The sequence below is a fragment of the Peromyscus eremicus genome, chromosome 5 (assembly GCF_949786415.1).
Source record: "Peromyscus eremicus chromosome 5, PerEre_H2_v1, whole genome shotgun sequence".
NCBI classification, from domain to species: domain Eukaryota; kingdom Metazoa; phylum Chordata; class Mammalia; order Rodentia; family Cricetidae; genus Peromyscus; species Peromyscus eremicus.
The window spans coordinates 53,139,899-53,157,844 of record NC_081420.1 but is presented as its reverse complement, the minus strand read 5'-3'; positions in this window follow the sequence as shown (position 1 = coordinate 53,157,844).

The following is a 17,946-nucleotide window of genomic DNA, read 5'->3' as shown; positions in this document are numbered from 1 at the left end:
TCGAGGAGTTCTTCATTCTGAAACATCTCCAGCTTCTCAGTGGGGATGTAGGACATCATAGTCCAGCTTGCTTGTACAATGCTTTCTTCCAGATAAAAGGCCTCATTAGTAAGAAACTTCTCAGACATCCTTAACACAGATTCTGCCGCTCTGCCTCACTCAGATGAATGAGGTCAGAAACTGGCAAAGTGACATCCTGGAGCTCCTGGGCTCCACATGAAAATATTTTCCAGTCTTCTGACCAGCTGTCACCTTCAAGCTGCCAAATCTCCATCACCTTAAGTTCCTCTCCCAGAAGGAGGGGCTTTCAGGACCAGAGGATCATTGACCAGGACACAGGCCCTGAGTCATCAGTGCTAACATGCTAAGTACAGCCCTCCTTTGTATACACAGGGAGATTTGAGCCCAGCTTCCAGCATGCTGTATTCTGGACACCCTGTAGCTGTCACAGGCATCACAGGAAAAGGCAACATGGACTTGTGACTCAACCCTGACAAGTTTGTTTGCTTTCAGGCCAGACCCATTTGTATTGGATAAATTCACACAGGAGCTCAGCTCCAGCTGAAGCAGCACTACTTGGGCTGATGAGGAGATCAGAGTCAGTCCTGAAAGGCAATAGTAAGGGAGAGATTCAGATATTCTCCTCTGTGAAATTTCCAACCTTCTGGAAGTCTCCCCTGCAACATGGGTGACTTGTTTATATCACTAACTGTGCTTTCAATTGCATCTGAATCTGTGGAATAAATCAGTACCCGTTCAATAATACTGTGAGTGTTTAATGCTTCATTTTCTGGTGGATCTGAGCAAGACCGAGGTCATCACAGGAAAGACCCCTTTGATGGTTTGTATCTTGTAAATTTCCCAAGGTGTCTGGGAGGTGGCTAGATCAGTAAATTGCTTGCTGGGTAAGCATTAGGATATGATTTTGAGCCTCAAGAACCTGTGTAAAAAAGCTGGGTGTGGTACATGAACTTGCAATGCCAGCCCTGAAGCAGTGGAGACAGGCAGATCACGGGACTTAGTGGCCAGCTCATCTAGCCAATTAGTGATCTCTAGGTTCAGTGAGAGACCCTGCTTCAAAAGCTGAGATGGAAAATGACAGAGGAGACACTCAAAGATGGCACGCACAGACATACACACATGAACACATACACACATGAACACATACACACATGAACACATACACACATGAACACATACACACATGAACACATACACAGAGAATAAATGAAGAAAGAAAGAAACAGAGAGACAGAGAGAGAGAGAGAGAGAAGGAGAGAAGGAGGGAAGGAGGGAAGGAAGGAAGGAAGGAAGGAAGGAAGGAAGGAAGGAAGGAAGGAAGGAGAAAGAGAAAGAAAGAAAGGAAGTCCCTCCAAGGCTCATGTGTTACAGGCTTAGTCCTTAGCAATTGGTGCTATTGGACTGGTGAGACTATTAGGAGGTGGTGCCTTTGGGCAGGAAGTTAGGTCACTGGGGGTGTGTCCTTCTTGCCTGTCTCTATATTCCCTGGCCATCATGAAGGGAACATCTTCCTCTGTCTCATGTTCCTACCATGATCTTCTGCCTCCGATACCAAAGCAGTGGGACCAAGAGACCACAGGATGAAATGTCCTAGGAGGCAAGATAAAGTTTTTATCTTTTAAGTTTATTTTCCTCAAGTATTTTGTCACAGCAATGGAAAGGTGATCTCTACAATATTGTGGAGTAAGATAATTCATGACAACAGATAGGGTGGCATGCAGTGTCCCAGAGTGGAGTGTGACCAGCTTCCACCCATCAGAGGTCAACAGGCTAATCTAAAAACATGCATGCGAGAAAAACAAAGGCCCATTGTTCACGTGTGAACCCCTCTGAACCACCCTTAGACAGTTTTCAAAGGCACACTGTTCTCAGACACCATTGGAAGGAAAGAATGTGGTCTGCCACCCAGGGCTAAGACATACAGAGACATTATGATGAGCCAACAATGAAAAAGAGAAAATGACAAATTTGTATTTCTCAGTGAAAGGTTGAATTGCTTCAACCTAAGTGGGATCAGTGTCTCATGCGTGCATCCCAGAGCTTGGAACTGTTCCTGGCACCTGACATGAAAAAATAGGCTACTCAGATCCTGCAAGCCACAGTCCAGACCCACAAGATGTGCAATGCTTGGGAGACACAGGGAGCAGTGGCTTCTGTGTCTTTGGAAGCTGTCCCATTTGCCGTCTACCGTTATGATAAAAAGCCATGACCAAACTCAGCCTGGGGAAGGAAAGGGTTTATTTGGATTACACTTCCACACTACAGTTCATCATTGAGGGAAATCAGGGCATGAACTCAGGCAGAGATCATGAAGGAATGCTGCTTACTGGCTTGTTCCCATGGTTTCTCAGCCCACTTTCTTATACATCCCAGGCCTACCTGCCCAGGGGTGACACCAGTTATAATAGGCTGAGCCCTTCCACATCAATCAGGAATCAAGAAAAGGCCCACACAGACAAGCCCACCGGCTATTTTGATGAAGGCAGTTTCCTCTTCCCTAGGTGACTCTTATTTGTGTCAAGATGACAAAGACGAACCAACACAGAAGCTAGACCTTAGGCCACTGGCCAGTGTACATCGTACGAGAAGATAGAGCTTCAGCTTGCATTATCAAGGCTCATACACTCACTATCGCTCAGCAAACTAAGTGTGCACCATGTAGCAGGCTCGGAGCCCTGGTTGTGTTCAGATCAGGGTTTTCATCTCCTGTCTTTGATGACAGCTCTGAAGTTATCTTTTATCTTTCCTCTATTACTGTAAAGATGGTCTTCATCCTTTGATCCCTGGGTTGTTTGATGATCCTACAGATCCTTTCTGAGCACTAAAACATCTAAATTAAAATACCAAAGAAAATAAGAAAGAAGGAAAAGAAATTATTGCATCAATAACCAAAAAACCAGTTGTCAGTTTAGCACAGTGGCACAGGCCTGTTATCTCAAACAGAATTCCAAGTTCAAGGCCAGCCTGGGCTACAGAGTGAATTGAACATGTACTGCACCAATGTCACCTTAGCTCTTTATATCTGTGGTACAGATAGCCCAAAGAAAAACTTAAAATGTTTTCTCTGACTGAAGCAACTTTAAAATATGCATGAAATTTGAAAGCCACAATCCAAGTCCAGAACCTGGAGCAAAGAGGCATGCCCTCCACATCCTGAATCTATCATTCTTTAGCCCTCTTCTGTTTCCCTGGTCTTGTGATCAATGTGTGACATCCCATCACCTTGCATTTCTTGGTCAAACTCTCCACACATTATTTTTTATACTCAATGAGAACTCATTTTAGGGAAGAAATCAATTTCTTCTATCTGTGGGAAATGGCTCAGACATAGAGAATCAGGGAACATACCACAATCTCAGCATCTTGTGCCTGTATTCATAACTGTCATGCAGCCAACTGCATCGTTGGAAGAAATAGCTTCAGAAAGATGACATATAATCTCCCATTTCTGTGACTTGCATCTGAATTGTGGGGGCTCAATACACTCTTATTTCAGAAGAAGCAAGTCAGAGACATTCCTTACATACTGATTGCAGACACAGAGAACACAAACAAGTACATACTAATAAAATTAAACCTGCTAGCTCAGAGAGGCAGAGAAAGCACCTGGCTGACCTTTCTCCTCTGCTGAATTCCCAGGAAGAGAGTCTCACCTACACCACCTCAAACGAAACTCCTCACACTGAATGTCCCTTCCTTCTACTTCCTGTGCATCTCTCTATCCATTCTTCTGACTCCCTCTTACTCTCTATGTTTTTTTCCTGTCACCCGGTTGCTTGCTCCACCTCCTAACCTATGGTTGACTTTATTTGATTCTGTTTACAATATTCAATCAGAAAGCTCTTGGATTAAAGGTGTGTGCTAGGGCTGAGCCACACCACAACTAGAAACAGGATTTTCCAGTAAATAACGGAATCTCAAGGTTCACAGTGTGATCAAATATCCTGCAACATCCACAGAAGATTACAATGGTGATATTTAGGATTGGGGAATGGTTTATAATGACACATGCCAGGCTGGGTTCATAGCAGAACACAGGAAGCTTTAACTGAAGCACTGTATTTAAAACCACAAGAAGGTGTGATTAAACAGACCCCTTCCTTAACATTCTCAGAGTGCATCTGTTGTATGGTTCCTCCAAATTATTCCATTCAGTCCTTCTCATAAAACTTGAGATGTAGCTGAAGCCAGTCTGGTCTGTAGAGTGAGTTCCAGGACAGGATCCAAAACTATGCAGAGAAACCCTGTCTTGAAACAAAACAAAACAAAAACAAAAACTTGAGATGTAAACTAAACTCACAAGACTCAGAAATCTACTGAAACTTAAGAGTCACAATGCTTTTTCCCAAAGTTCAGAAAGCAGTCACGGTTGCTGAGGAGAGAAGTCCGCTCCACTGGCCAAGCTGCTTGACAGTCATGCAATTAGCTCAAGGAACACAACTTTCCTGAGTCATCAGTCATCAGTCATGCTGTGTGGACTTTTCAGTGATGCACCTGCCTTTGAGTTATGCATGATTATGTAAGAAAACCTTCACCCATACTCCTGCAACTAACCCCAATAAATTTATTGGTTCACCACGATGGCCTTGGGTGGAATTGGTCTGTGGTCAGTGCCTTATCTGGGGTAATCAGACAGTTGTTCATGTCTCCTCAAGAAGTCACTGTGGGGGACCAGCCCCCACATTTATTTACCCCAGGGACTCTTGAGGAATGAGGAATAAGAGACTTAGTTTGAAATGAAGAGGAGAGAGAAAAAGATAGAAAATACAGGATAGACTCAGGAAGACCTGGATCCTAATTCATCAGGCCCCGACTGTCTCTGACCTAGGGTATTTAAAGGAATGCCAAGAGATGGAGCAAAGGACCTACCCCCAGCACAGCCAAGTGCAGACCATCTCAGACACCTGCACTTAGGCTCTTGGTCCAATTATTCTCTCTATTCAGACCTTCTGGGTAAAGCCACTAGGAACCTGAAAATGATCTCCCACAAGTCACATACCACATTGCATCTAATATCACAAGAACTGTGGTCAAAGAATCACACACAGAAGACATCCCATGCTCACATTAGCATATAAAGAGCCAGCTTCAAAACCCTAGCTGATGCATGTGGCAATCACAAATGCAGATTTACGATTGAGAAGAGATTTATTAAATATTTCTTCCAAAATATTTTTCCTTCTTTGTAAGCCTTCCTCAATAACCTCAGTCATCTTGGTTTGTACATTCCCAGTTTTTTCCCAAAGGTATTCTAGTATTTCCTTTTCCATTTTCATAATATTTTCAATAGATCACAAGCCCAGATTTGACAATGGTAAAGAACCAAGTTAATATCTGTCCTAAAGAGAGATGACTGAACTTTTCCTTGGCAAGGTTTTCAGAGCAAGGACCCACTGGAAGAATGCATGCCCACAGTTCTATTCAAGAGTGCTCTGTCCCTTGGTGAATTCACTGCTGCTTCCTTTTTTTAAGATTTATTTATTTATTATGTATACAATGTTCTGTCTCCATGTATCCCTGCAGGCCAAAAGAGGGCACCAGATCTCATTACAGATGGCTGTGAGCCACCATGTGGTTGCTGGGAATTGAACTCAGGACTTCTGGAACAACAGCGAGTGCTCTTAACCTCTAAGACATCTTTCCAGCCCCTCAGGTTCCCAACAGAGTGAAATGTTTGAACAAACATCTTTCGCGCCTTCTTGTTCTCTGGCCACCAGCAGGTAATGCTTCCCATTCTCCTGCTGCTGTTCTCTTCTCCTTACTCCCTGTGGGCTGGGATGACTGGTGAGAGCCGGTTGGTCAGAAAGCCAGGTCTCCTTCATTGTCTAGAGCTCCCACCAGAATCCCTGGGTTGTTTGTTTGGTTGGTTGGTTCGTTGGTTCGTTGGTAGGTTGGTTGGCTGGTTTTTTATAACAGAGAATGTGATTAAATCTATTTGACCCTCTTCTCAGAAAAATATGAATGTGCATAGCTAATTTTAAGAGGTTCCAAGTTCATTTACATTTGAACATTTCTTGAGATTTCCATCCTGAAACAATTTTCGTAAGCAAAGCTCAGCTCTACAACAAATTTATAAAAAGTTTTGTGTGATTTGAGTGAACTAGCGGTACAGGGCTGGCTACTACCTAGTAAATCTCCCTCACTCCTAACACTGGGATGTGGAGAGTGGTTTCGTTCTTTAGAGGAACGTCTGCGAGCAATGAACAATTATTAAAGTGTTGACTGCACTTGCTGGGGTATACTGCATCTAATCACAGAATTTTGTTATGACTTTGAATGGGTTTTTTGATGGGGCATGTTTGTTTTGTTTCTAGTTGAAACTGGATCTTTCTCTGTAGCCCAGGCTGACCTGGAATTCACAGTCCTCCTGCCTTAGCCTCCTATGCTTACAGTAACATATTATGGATTAAACATGTTGCTGTCCTGAGGAAGAGAGCATCCTGTTTCCTTTTTGCTAAATCTTATCTTCGTGCTCATGGCATTTAAGGCCTTCTATTCATACCCTTATGCTATACTAAGGTTGGGAAAGAAAAAGATTTGGGAGACAGGTACAGAATTTGAGTCATTAACTCAAGCTAGTGTTTCAGAAATTTAATCTGACCTAACAACCAGTGCTTTAATATGATGATACAATGTACTTTCCTGAATCATAGTGGAATTTATGAGTTGGTATGCTTTGAAAGATTGTAGCTTCTATTAATAACATTTATTTTTAATAAAAACTCAACAAAAATAGATCTATCTCAGAAATCTTCCTAGGCTATCATTTGCTACATTTGGTGTATTCATGTTCTTTTTATGGGGCAGGATAGACAGGAAAAATCCTGTTAGCAGAGATAAAATTAGAGGGCTAATCATTGGCCCTCCGGGGGGCCCTGTCCGTTAGCCCCCTGGGGAAGGTGTTTCTGATAGCTTGAAGGTGAAATGTCCCCCACAGGCTCATATATTTTAACCTCCCAATCCACATCTGGTGGGTCCATTTGGGAACCCTGGGGAGGTAGATCCTAGCCAGCAGGTGGAAGTCACTAGTAGCCATCCTTTGAAGGTGTGGTCCAGCCTTGCTCCAGGCTACTGCCTGCTTCCTATCTGCCTCTAAGATCACTATGACATGAGAAGCTCTGCCAGCCACTCCCACTGCCAAGGATGGAGCCACTCCTGCCTCCATGTTATCATCACTGAAATCCCACTGGAACCATGAGCCACGATAGACCCTTCTTCCCTTGCGTCACACCTAACTTGGTGTTCGCTCTGTGCTTGCTCTTGTTCATCACTCGGTGATGACAGTGATGACTTTGGCCGTTGCTGCTTCATCTTCTCCTGATCAAAGGTTTCCTGCTGCTGTGCTATTATGACTCAGAAGAAACATTCTCATGATTGTCCATAACTCGGAGTGAAAAACAAAGATTTCTAAGAAAAGAACAAATCTAAGTGTTGTATTTCTTTTATCTTTATGCTTTGCAAACTTTTGATTGGCTATTGTGGAAAGTAGGGTCTATCCTTATGATAGAAATTCAAGGTAGAAAAAAAATGCCTGAGAGAAACAGGCACAGTTTCTCATGGAAGCAGTGGGTTTGGCTGGCCTTGGGGTTCACTGCAGCTTTGAGACGCTCCTCATGGGGGTTGAGCATGTTTGCAGGCTTCTGTCTCTACTTGGTGATCATGCAATTGTCTCATGTCTGCAGGGAATCACTCCAGCTGTTTAACCGGATCCTCTAATGAGCAAAGCATTATGGCCTTCCCGATCTCATGGCAAATATGTTCAAAATTAACTCATAGGCTCCTTCCATTTCAGCTATTTCTTCCATAGATTGGACTCAAAGCTTGTCATGTCAAAGCTGAAGAGGAATTACAAAAAGGAGAGTATTCTACTTACAAAAGGGACATGGTGCATGCCTGTGTTGCTCTGACACGAGGCAGTGAGGGGAATAGTGTCTAACCCTTTTCCTGAGAGAAGGAGCCAGTTCCCAGTGACCTGTTACACCTGGGTTAGAAGAGCAGCCACCTGAGAAGTTCCAGGGTCTCCCTGAAGTCTCCCTGGGCAGCATGAGCTGGGTCTCTGCTGCCACCCAGTGTCCCACTGGTAGCCAGGTTCCAGAGAGGCCAGAGGCCGGAGGCCACAGGTAGTGAGAATTGTTTGACACTTAGCTGCTGGGGAGCTGCCAGTAGACAGCCATGGGATTAGACCACTGTGCTCTTGATCTGGCCTTCCTCCCTCAACATGCGTTCTCCTGGGTAAAACCCAGACAAAATGAGCAGGAAGCATGAGCATTGGCCCTGGTTTTCAGTGTTGTAACTCTTTCCCTCCCATGGGCACCTATGTATCCACTTCTAACAAGATAATACAACCGGTATATCGAACTCCCCAGGCACTTCAAGCCTCACTGTGTTCCAGTGTCCCTGTGCAGGTTTCAATGAGAATGTACACCCATAGTCAGAGTCTCCGGCATTTGAATGCTTACTCCCTAGTTGGTGACCCTGTCTGGGGAGGCTTAGGAGGTGTGGCCTTGAAGGAGGAAGTGCCTCACTGGAGGTGCTTCTCTCTCTGATTTGTGCTTGCAGTTCCAAAAGTGAGTCCCAGCTTGCTACTGTAACCACCATGCTGACCACTTCCATACCTTGATGGACTCTCCTACCCCTGTAACCATCAGCCAGAATAAATATTTTCTTCTATAAATTGCCCTGGTCATGGTGTTTTGTCGCAGTGATAGAGAAACAATAGAATTCCTAGTATTCTCTGTTGGTATAACTGAACAAAAGAACCCTGATGTTTACTGGGATGGTTTGGAATGACCACCTGAAAGAGGAGACTAGCTAGGAAGCCTTGCTGAGATGGGAATCACCTGCTCCTATTTCACTGAACCGAGAAAGCAAGAGGAAGTGACCTTGAAATAAGGGGGGTGTCATCAACACTTTCTTTGTGAAAGATCCACCTGGAAATTGATTCTCAGTTTGGCCTGATTTTTTGGGGGGGAGGGTGGGGGGGGCAACCTGTGAAGAAATTCAAGACACTTCTCTAAAGAGAGAGGAAGTTAATGGCAGGCAGGCCAGGACTGGGCTCTCCTCTGCCTTTCCTTCAAGACCAAGCTGTGGTAGCTACTCCAGCAGGCTATATACCCAGTGTGATGGATAAGGAGAGATGACTCTTCTGCATTCCCTCTGGTTGCAACTGTAGCAGCAGTCTTGGTTCTTGTGTTCCCAAGGGAAAAGAGTTCATATGTGGGCACATATAGAATGAGTGAGTAAAGTATTTCAAAGGTGAGAAAACCTAGCTAGGCAGTGGTGGCACACACCTTTAATCCCAGCACTCGGGAGGCAGAGGCAAGCGGATCTCTGAGTTTGAGGCTAGCCTGGTCTACAGAGTGAGTTCCAGGACAACCAGAGCTACACAGAGAAGCCCTGTCTGGAAAAAAAGCAAAAGAGGTGAGAAAGCCAAGGCGGGAGCAAGCAGGCACCCCCAGAGTGCCCAGCAGACCAAGCTGAATGTGGCACAGCTGCCTCTAGTATGTGGGCTTATAAACTTGTATGACCCTGGATGAGAAAGCAGTTGTGTGCATCTGTAATCCCATCAATCCTATAGCAAGATATCAGAGACAGGAAAATCACTCAGAAACTCAGACCAGCTAGCCTGAGTACACAGCACAGTGAGGACAAGAGAGACAGACCCTGCCTCAGCAAGATACAGGGCAATGCTTTGGGGTAATTTGGTGTCAAAGACACAATAAATGTGTAAATTTAATGAACAGATTCTTGGCAGACTGGACATTTTACAAAGTGGACATTCATTGAGCTAATTTTTAGTAGTTGGCTTCCAGTTTGATAGCTGATGTGGTGCCCAGGTAAGCAGTGTTCATTTCTCAGTGGCAACTCAAATGATTAGTTCAATGTGACAACTATGAGAAGCAGTGGAAATGAATATTGCAGATATTGTGCAACAGTTCACAGTGAATAAAGAGCTGGCAGGAAAGAGAATGGGTCACTGTCCAGAGGAGCCAAAGCAATCCTGGCCAGCTGTTAGTGACTTTACCCAGACAGAGGGGAAGAGAAGACTGTCGGGGAATCATCCAAAATTGGATGACATTCATAGTAGCCATCATTTATGAATATGTCATCCATATTCTGTGCTGAGCATTTTATGGGCATCTATTTATTAGTCTTCAGAAAGACCCTTGAGTTAGGAACTCGTATCACCATTCTGGTTTGGTAGGGTGGAATCGAAGTCACTAGAGTAAAGAGACTTAAGACAAATCTTACAATCCCAGTGATGCAACTGGATTCAAACCACACACTGAAGTTCCTGCAAAGAGGCTGAATTTGAGCTCACTGGCTATTTAATTCTCAGTGATTAAGAGTAGGGTGAGCTTAAGCAGAGATGAAGTGTTGTAAACCTAGAGGCCCAAGCTCTATTGGGATGCCTGGACTACTGTGGAAGCCTATTGTCATGGCCTCTGTCTTAATTTGCATTTCTGTGGTTGTAAGATGATATTTTATAGATGTATGTCTGCCTCTATTTAAATCTTGAGGCTGGCACAGGTAAAATAGAGGCTTGAAGGTTATAAGGATAACCAACTTCTTTGGGGTTGGATTTGAGGCCTGGTTCACATGAAGGAACTCAAGGCCTGGGACTGCAAAACTGGTCAAAAGTCCCTGAGTTGGGAGGTCAGGTTCTCAGGGGGAAACTACTATAGGTATTTTGCTAACTGACATGATGTCAAGCTCCTTTCTAAATATGTATGATTATACCAATGGATTAATGCAGCTCTCGACCTTAACCAAAGAAGCTTCTCTCTACAGTGGTCAGCAGTTAATGCGGAGACTCATAACTGGCCAAAGAGAGTAACAGTCTATTGAGTGTTCAGCCCTAAATGAGACATCTATATCACACACACACACACACACACACACACACACACACACACACAAACACACACACGCACACACACGCGCACACACACACACACACACACACACACACACACACACACGTACTTGAATGCACGCACACCCTAAAGCTCAGAGAACATCTCAGAAGAGGGGTGGAAAGAATATTAGTTTAGAAATGGGAATGTTATCCTAGTGAGGGTGTCTGTGTGGATTTTAGTAGAATGAGTGGTGTTTTAGTTACTCTTCTATTACAGTGACGAAATACCATGGCTTAGACAAATTATGGAACAAAGAGTTTATTCTGACGCACAGTTCCGGAGGGAGACGTGTCTCCCCATGGTGAGAAGGCATGGCAGCAAACTACAGCCGCAGGAAGCTGAGAGATCGCATCTTCAGCTGCAAACAAGGAGGAAGAACAGACCAGAAATGGAGCGAGGCTCGGTACAATCCAAGCCTGTCTCCAGTGTGTACTTCCTCCAACAAGGCTCTCCTATAACCTCCCCCAAACAGTGCCGTCAACTGGGGACCAAGAGTTCAAAAAAGTGAGCCTGTGGGAAATGGTTCTCATTCAAACCAGCACAGGCAGTCTTGTGCTAAAAGGATTGATTTCTACATTTAAAAATAAATATAGTTAAGTGAAGATGAGAAAATAGTAATAATGGGATGATGAAAATTCGAGTGTGTTGTTACAGATTCCACTTTCCATTTCAATAGGAATAAAAACCAGGAAATAAAAATTATAGAACTTCTTTTTTTTTTTTTTTTAAGATTTCTTTGTTATGTATACAGTGTTCTGCCTGCATGCCTGCCTGCAGACCAGAAGAGGGCACCAGATCTCATTCTAGATGACTGTGAGACACCATGTAGTTGCTGGGAATTGAACTCAGGACCTCTGAAGAGCAGCCAGTCTGCTCTTGACCTCCGAGTTTTTTGTGCTAATCCATAACGATGAACGAATTCATCATTAAAGGTTTTCTCATTTTTATTTTGTTGGAGAGTTCACAACTCTCCCAAATACCCAGCATAACATTTAAACTCATATACATTTAGGTGTTTGAGCTGGATTACAAAGTACAAATGGAACAATGGTCAGAGAAGAATGTTGCCTTCCTGACCCACCTGTAGCTTGGCCTATTAGGTCATTGGCACGCCCAGCCGGACTCCATGAGCCTCCTGCAGTGACAGGAGATAGCCAGCAGGGGGAGGTGTGGCTACCTCATCTGCCTACAGAGCATTTTGTTCACCAAAAGAGCTCAAACTCTGAGTTGACTGGTTGCAGATCTTCAAACTCTCTGAGTTGACCGGTTGAAGATCTTCTTCCAAAATGAACTGCAATTTGAGATGTTTCTTCTCAAAGGGTAATGATTAGAAAAAAAAAAAAAAACAGAGAAAATTAAGAAATTACAAGTTTAAACTTTGAGTTAGTAGATTTACTAGAAAAAAATAGAGCAATTTTGAATATTAAAGTTAACATCGAGACTCTCTGGGTGAAGGATTCTAAGAGATCAGTTACTATGAGGGAATTGTGATGTAGTCAAGACAGAAGTGAAACCAGGATGAAATTTGTTTATAAGTTGATTGAGTGTTCAGTCCTAAACAAGACCATACCAACCCCTCAAAAGCTTGGCGAGATAAAGAAAGAAAGAGGGTGGAAAGGATATAAGGCCTGGAGTACAGACAGGCTTTGAAATGCCTCTTTCTGGGCAGGACAGGGCCCTGTCAATCATGATCTCACAGCAGGTGTGGTTGCCTGTACTGGATCTGCACAAGAATGGGCCCATCAGCAGTCAGTCACCTATGGGGGTGGAGCCTAGGGAGCCACCCCCCCCCCCCTTCCAGCTGAACTATTGGCTAATGATAAATTCTGGGAGAAGCAGAGTCACTGGTGAGACCCAGACTCCAAAGACTACTTCCAAACTAATGGTCAAACAGATGGCCCAGGTTAAACCTAGTGGGTCACAGGCTTGCAGGAGAAAGGGAAGTTGATAAGGATGGAAGAAGGGAAGAGAGGGGTGGGATGAAAGCAATCAGAATGCACTGTCCATAAATTCAAAGAACAAATTCAATTTTAAAAGTACACACACATATGTTCAGGCTAGAGTTGTAGCTCAGTTGGTAGAATACCTGCCTGGGATGCAAGAGGGCCTGGGTTCAGTCCCCAGTAACACACAAACCAGGGAGGGGCTTGTCTGTCATCCCAGAGGCAGGAGGACCATGTGCTCAAGGTTATCCTCGGCTACATAGTGAGTTTAAGGCCAGCCAGGGGTACATGAGACCCTGTCTCACAATAAAACAAAACAGTGATATGGAAAATATATACAATAGAAATCCTAGCAGAGTATAATGGGAAGAAAATGCATGTTTGATCAAAATGTTTTGCTGTATCTTTATATACATTCACATAGAAAAAAAGTGGAAAGGGGTCAGCCAGATGGCTCACCAGGTAAAAGCATTCCCCTCTAGGCCTGATGGCCTGAGTTTTGAACCCTGGAGAGTGCATACGATGGAAGGAGAAGATCAATTTCTGCATATTATCTGGTGACCTCCACACATGTGCAATATAAAGTACACCCTGCCCCATAAAAAAATAAATATTGGAAAACCTAAAGAAAAATGTGGAAGTATAAACATATTGGCCAGGGATTGTCTCTGAGTAGTGAAAAAAAAAAATGAGGAATTGTGACTACTATAGGCTCCTCTCCAAAAGCATTCTAGAAATGAGTCTCTACTGGTGTGGCTTGAGAGATTTGTTTGTTTATTTAACCAATGATTGTAGCTAAGGGAATAAAATGTGACTCCAGATAAATGACATGACTAGAGAGTGTGGATGGCAGAGGAAAATAAGGAGATGGCCCAGTGTGAACAGTGAGAGGCCCTAATGAATGTCGTCAGGCCAAACCAACTCATGTCCACTCCAGACTCCTCATCCAGGACTTTCCTGCCAGAGACATGAGCGTTGTGCATTTATTTACATAATGCACAAAATCAAGTAATGCCACATGGCAGGAACTCATTGTTTAAAAACTCCCCTTCACTTCCCATTTATTTACAGTGACATTTCCTTTGCTTCGCTTATGCCTCTTAAAATGCCAACCCAGCTGTATAAAGTGGTTGTAAGTTTGAATCCCTGTCATGAAAGCAATTTTAGTAAAAATAAATAAGCCCTGTAAAGGATGTATTTACTCAAAAGCAGAATCAGTGCCAAGGAAACAGTAAGAAGGAAAAGATGGCCATCTAGTGGCTACATTGTTTCATGTCAATGTGAAAACATGAAGGATTTGGAAACACTGATTTAGCAGAGATTATTTTATCAGCCAAGAAGAAATACAATGACTACAAATTAAGCTTGGCATGATAGCACATGCATGTAATCCCAGCATTCAGGAGGCTGGAGGCAGGAGGATGAGTCTGTAGCTACCCCTGGCTACATAGTGAGTTTGTAGCTAGCTTTGGCTACATGCAACTGTGTCTCCCTACCTGCTTCCCTCCCAAGAATATATATGGTTTTCTTTTTTAATAAAAGTCACAGTCTATCTACAAATTCATCAGGGAAATAATCACACAAAGACTCTTCTCGTTTCCCTGTTATTAAGGAGTGACATTAAACCTGGCTCCTGTTTTAGTAACATGGAAGATTGTTAGTGGGATTAGTGAAATTTCTGTCACTGCTTTTCACAATTTGTAAAATATAAGTGTTTAATTCATATTCATATAACTCATTGATAATACTATTAAGAACTTAACATCCAGCCATGTGAACACAGATAAACTACGTAATATTAATTAGAGAAGCAGGTTTCCCAAATTTATCTCACACATAATATCATTTTGTAAGGTTAAAATCCAAGTAAAATAAGAAATTAAGTATGTTTTTTCTTTATTAAGAAACTTTTTATTCATTTTACATGCCAATCACGGATACCCCTCTCTTCCCTCCTTCCACTCCCACATAGCCCTTCCCCCCTACCCCCCATTCCTTTCTCCAAAAAGGTAAGGCCTCCCATGGGGAGTCAGCAAAGCCTGGTACATTCAACTGAGGCAGGACCAAGCCCCTCCCCCTGCATCAAGGCTATGCAAAGTGTCCCACCATAGGTAATGGGCTCCAAAAAGCCAGCTGACGCACCAGGCAGGGATAGATCCTGAGCCTACTGCCAGGGAGCCCCTTAAGTGGAAGAGCAATGAAAGAGATATCTTGAAAGAGGGAGACAATATGGAGAAAGAGAGAAACCTAGTGCTCGGGAAGTTCCCAGGAATCCACAGGATGATCCCAGCTTAGACTAGTAGCAATAGTGGAGAGGGTACCTAAGCTGGTTTACCCCTGTAATCAGATTGGTAAATACCCTAACTGTCATCATAGAGCTTTCATCCACTAACTGGTGGAAGCAGATGCAGAGATCCACAGCCAAGCACCAGGCTGAGCTCTAGGAGTCCAGTTGAAAACAGGAAAGAGGGATTCCATGAGCAAGGGGCATCAAGATCATAATGGGGAAACCTACAGAGACAATCGAACCAAGCTAGTGGGAACTCATGAACTTTAGACCAACAGCTGTGAAGCTTCTATGGGACTGGTCTAGGCCCTCTGCATAAGTGAAATATGTATGCTTTAACATTATATATACATGTAAAAATCACATATAAAATGGTAAAGAAGAGAATAATTATTACCAGATGTTGGGGCACAGACCAATAATCCCAGGTACTTGGAAGATTAAGACAGGAGATTCACCAAGTTAGGGATAACCTGGGCTACAGAATGGGTTGAAGCCTAGCCTGGGCAATATAGTAAGACCCTGTCTCAGTTTTTGAAATTTTAGATTTTTATTGAGAAAGAGAGAAGTGGGAATATAGCCTAGTGGTAGAATTCTTGCTTAGTGTACATGAAGCCACAGGAGCAGTAGAGAGAGGGGAAAAGATCTCAGATCAAAGAGGGGAAGGCTGTGGTTCACAGAATAAAGTTGTCGTTCTCAGATTTACAAACATAAATACATAAAACACATCCCCATGTCCTGTGAAGTGCATTTCTCTGTATGTTAACTAGATTTACAGCATAACATGAGAAACTCGCAGCCGGGACACGGGATAGGACACAGGATTTATTCTGTGCTGATATGCACAGGTTTTAAAGAAGAAATGCTTGTTGGTGAGCTTGTGTTTGTATTAATTACTCTTCTTGCTTTGACAGAAAGCCTGAAAAGAGCAACTTACAGAAGGAAGGGCTTGTTTTGAGTCAGTTTGAGGACACTGTCAATCATGGAGCCAAAACATGGTGATGGAAGTGAGGCAGCTGGTCACATTGCATCTGCATCTAAGGAGCAGTGAGAAAGGTACATTGGCACTCAGCTCATTTTCTTCCTTTTATTCAGTCTAGAACTCCAGCCCATGGGATGATGCCATCCATACTTAAAGTGTGCCCTCCCATCTCAAATAATCCAGGCTACAACCTCCCCTCACTGATGTGCCCAGAGGTTTGCCTACTAGCTGATTCTAGGTCCTGCCAAGTTGACAATTATTAGCCATCTATTACAGTAGAATTAACTCATGGAATAACAACTTAGGAAGGAAGAAGACTTTAGAGAGCTCTTTGGGCCTCTTTTACTTTATACAAAAGTGAACTGAAGCATAGGGAAATTCTATAACTTTGCCACAATTCTACCTTGCTCAGCAGTAGAAGAGCATGGAGTTGACCTCCTCACCTGTGCTTGCTGGAGTACACTCTGCTGCTACCTTCTAACTATAATTTAGAGTTGCAATTTTGTTCATGGCCTTGTATGACAATACTTTATAGATGTTCAAGTGACAGCAGCAAAAATACCTGCCAAAAATCTGAGGAAGAACAGTTTATTTGTGAAACAAGAAAGGAGATGGATATTATTTATGAGCCAGCCTTTCTTTACTGTTCTTTATTAATATTTTATTAGTATCCAGTTTTATTAGTGCTAGTCTCCTGTACTTGATTTGTATGTAATCTGCTAACTGTCAACATCTTAATAAGCACAAATATTAATTATTGAGCTATGAGAAAAGTCTCTTCAAAAAGAGGTAAAATAGCCTACCATATTTAGGATCACTGGGAAATAAAATAATAATCATCTCAAGCATAAGAATCATATACCACGTGATTAACATTAAGGTAGACCTACCATTTATATCTTTAAAAAGCATTAAGCTAACTATTTTGTTATTTTTAAATTGCCAAGGTTTCAGAGAGGGAATGATGAATTAACTATTTTTATTTGGAAAATCTTTCAACGCTTTTCATTCAGAATGAGGATGATGTAAGTCCTGTGTGTCAGCCATGATTCAGGACTGACCCTGAGGGTTAGTTCAATCTCCAGAGTGGACTGCAGTGAGTGGAGGGTCACTCATCACTCGGCAAGGTCAAGCGGGAAGGGGTCATTGTAAGCATGTACGTGAGGCAATGAACCTCAGAACATTAAAAATCATAGGAGGCTGAGCTTTTATGGACGTCAGCTGTATTCAGTATCAAAGACAGCTGTAAGGGGCCATAAAGAGAGACCCTGTAGCCTTGCTATGAAGGGAACTCACCCATTCTGTAGTCTGACACACACTTGTTCATTTCATTTAGTTGTTCTTTCTTTGATTTCCACTGTAAATGATTGGAGTGGGCTTACGATTAGCTCAGCCAATAACTGTTTTATTTGAAGTATGCTATGGGATGTCCTGTATGCTGTGAATATATGCTGCTATGATTGATTGATAAATAAAATGCTGATTGGCCAGTAGCCAGGCAGTAAGGATAGTGTAGGTGGGACAAGGAGAGAGGAGAATGCTGGGTGAAAGAAGGCTGAGTCAGGAGATGCTGCCAGCCACCACAATGAGTAGCAAGATAAAGTTACTGGTAAGCCACGAGCCACATGGCAAGGTATAGATTAATAGAAATAGGCTGAGTTTAAGTGTAAGAGCTAGACAGTGGTAGACCTGAGCTAATGGCTGAGCAGTTTAATTAATATGAGCTTCTGAGTGATTATTTTATAAGAGGTTGTGGGGTCCATGGGGCTGGGCAGGACTGGAGAAAACTCCAGC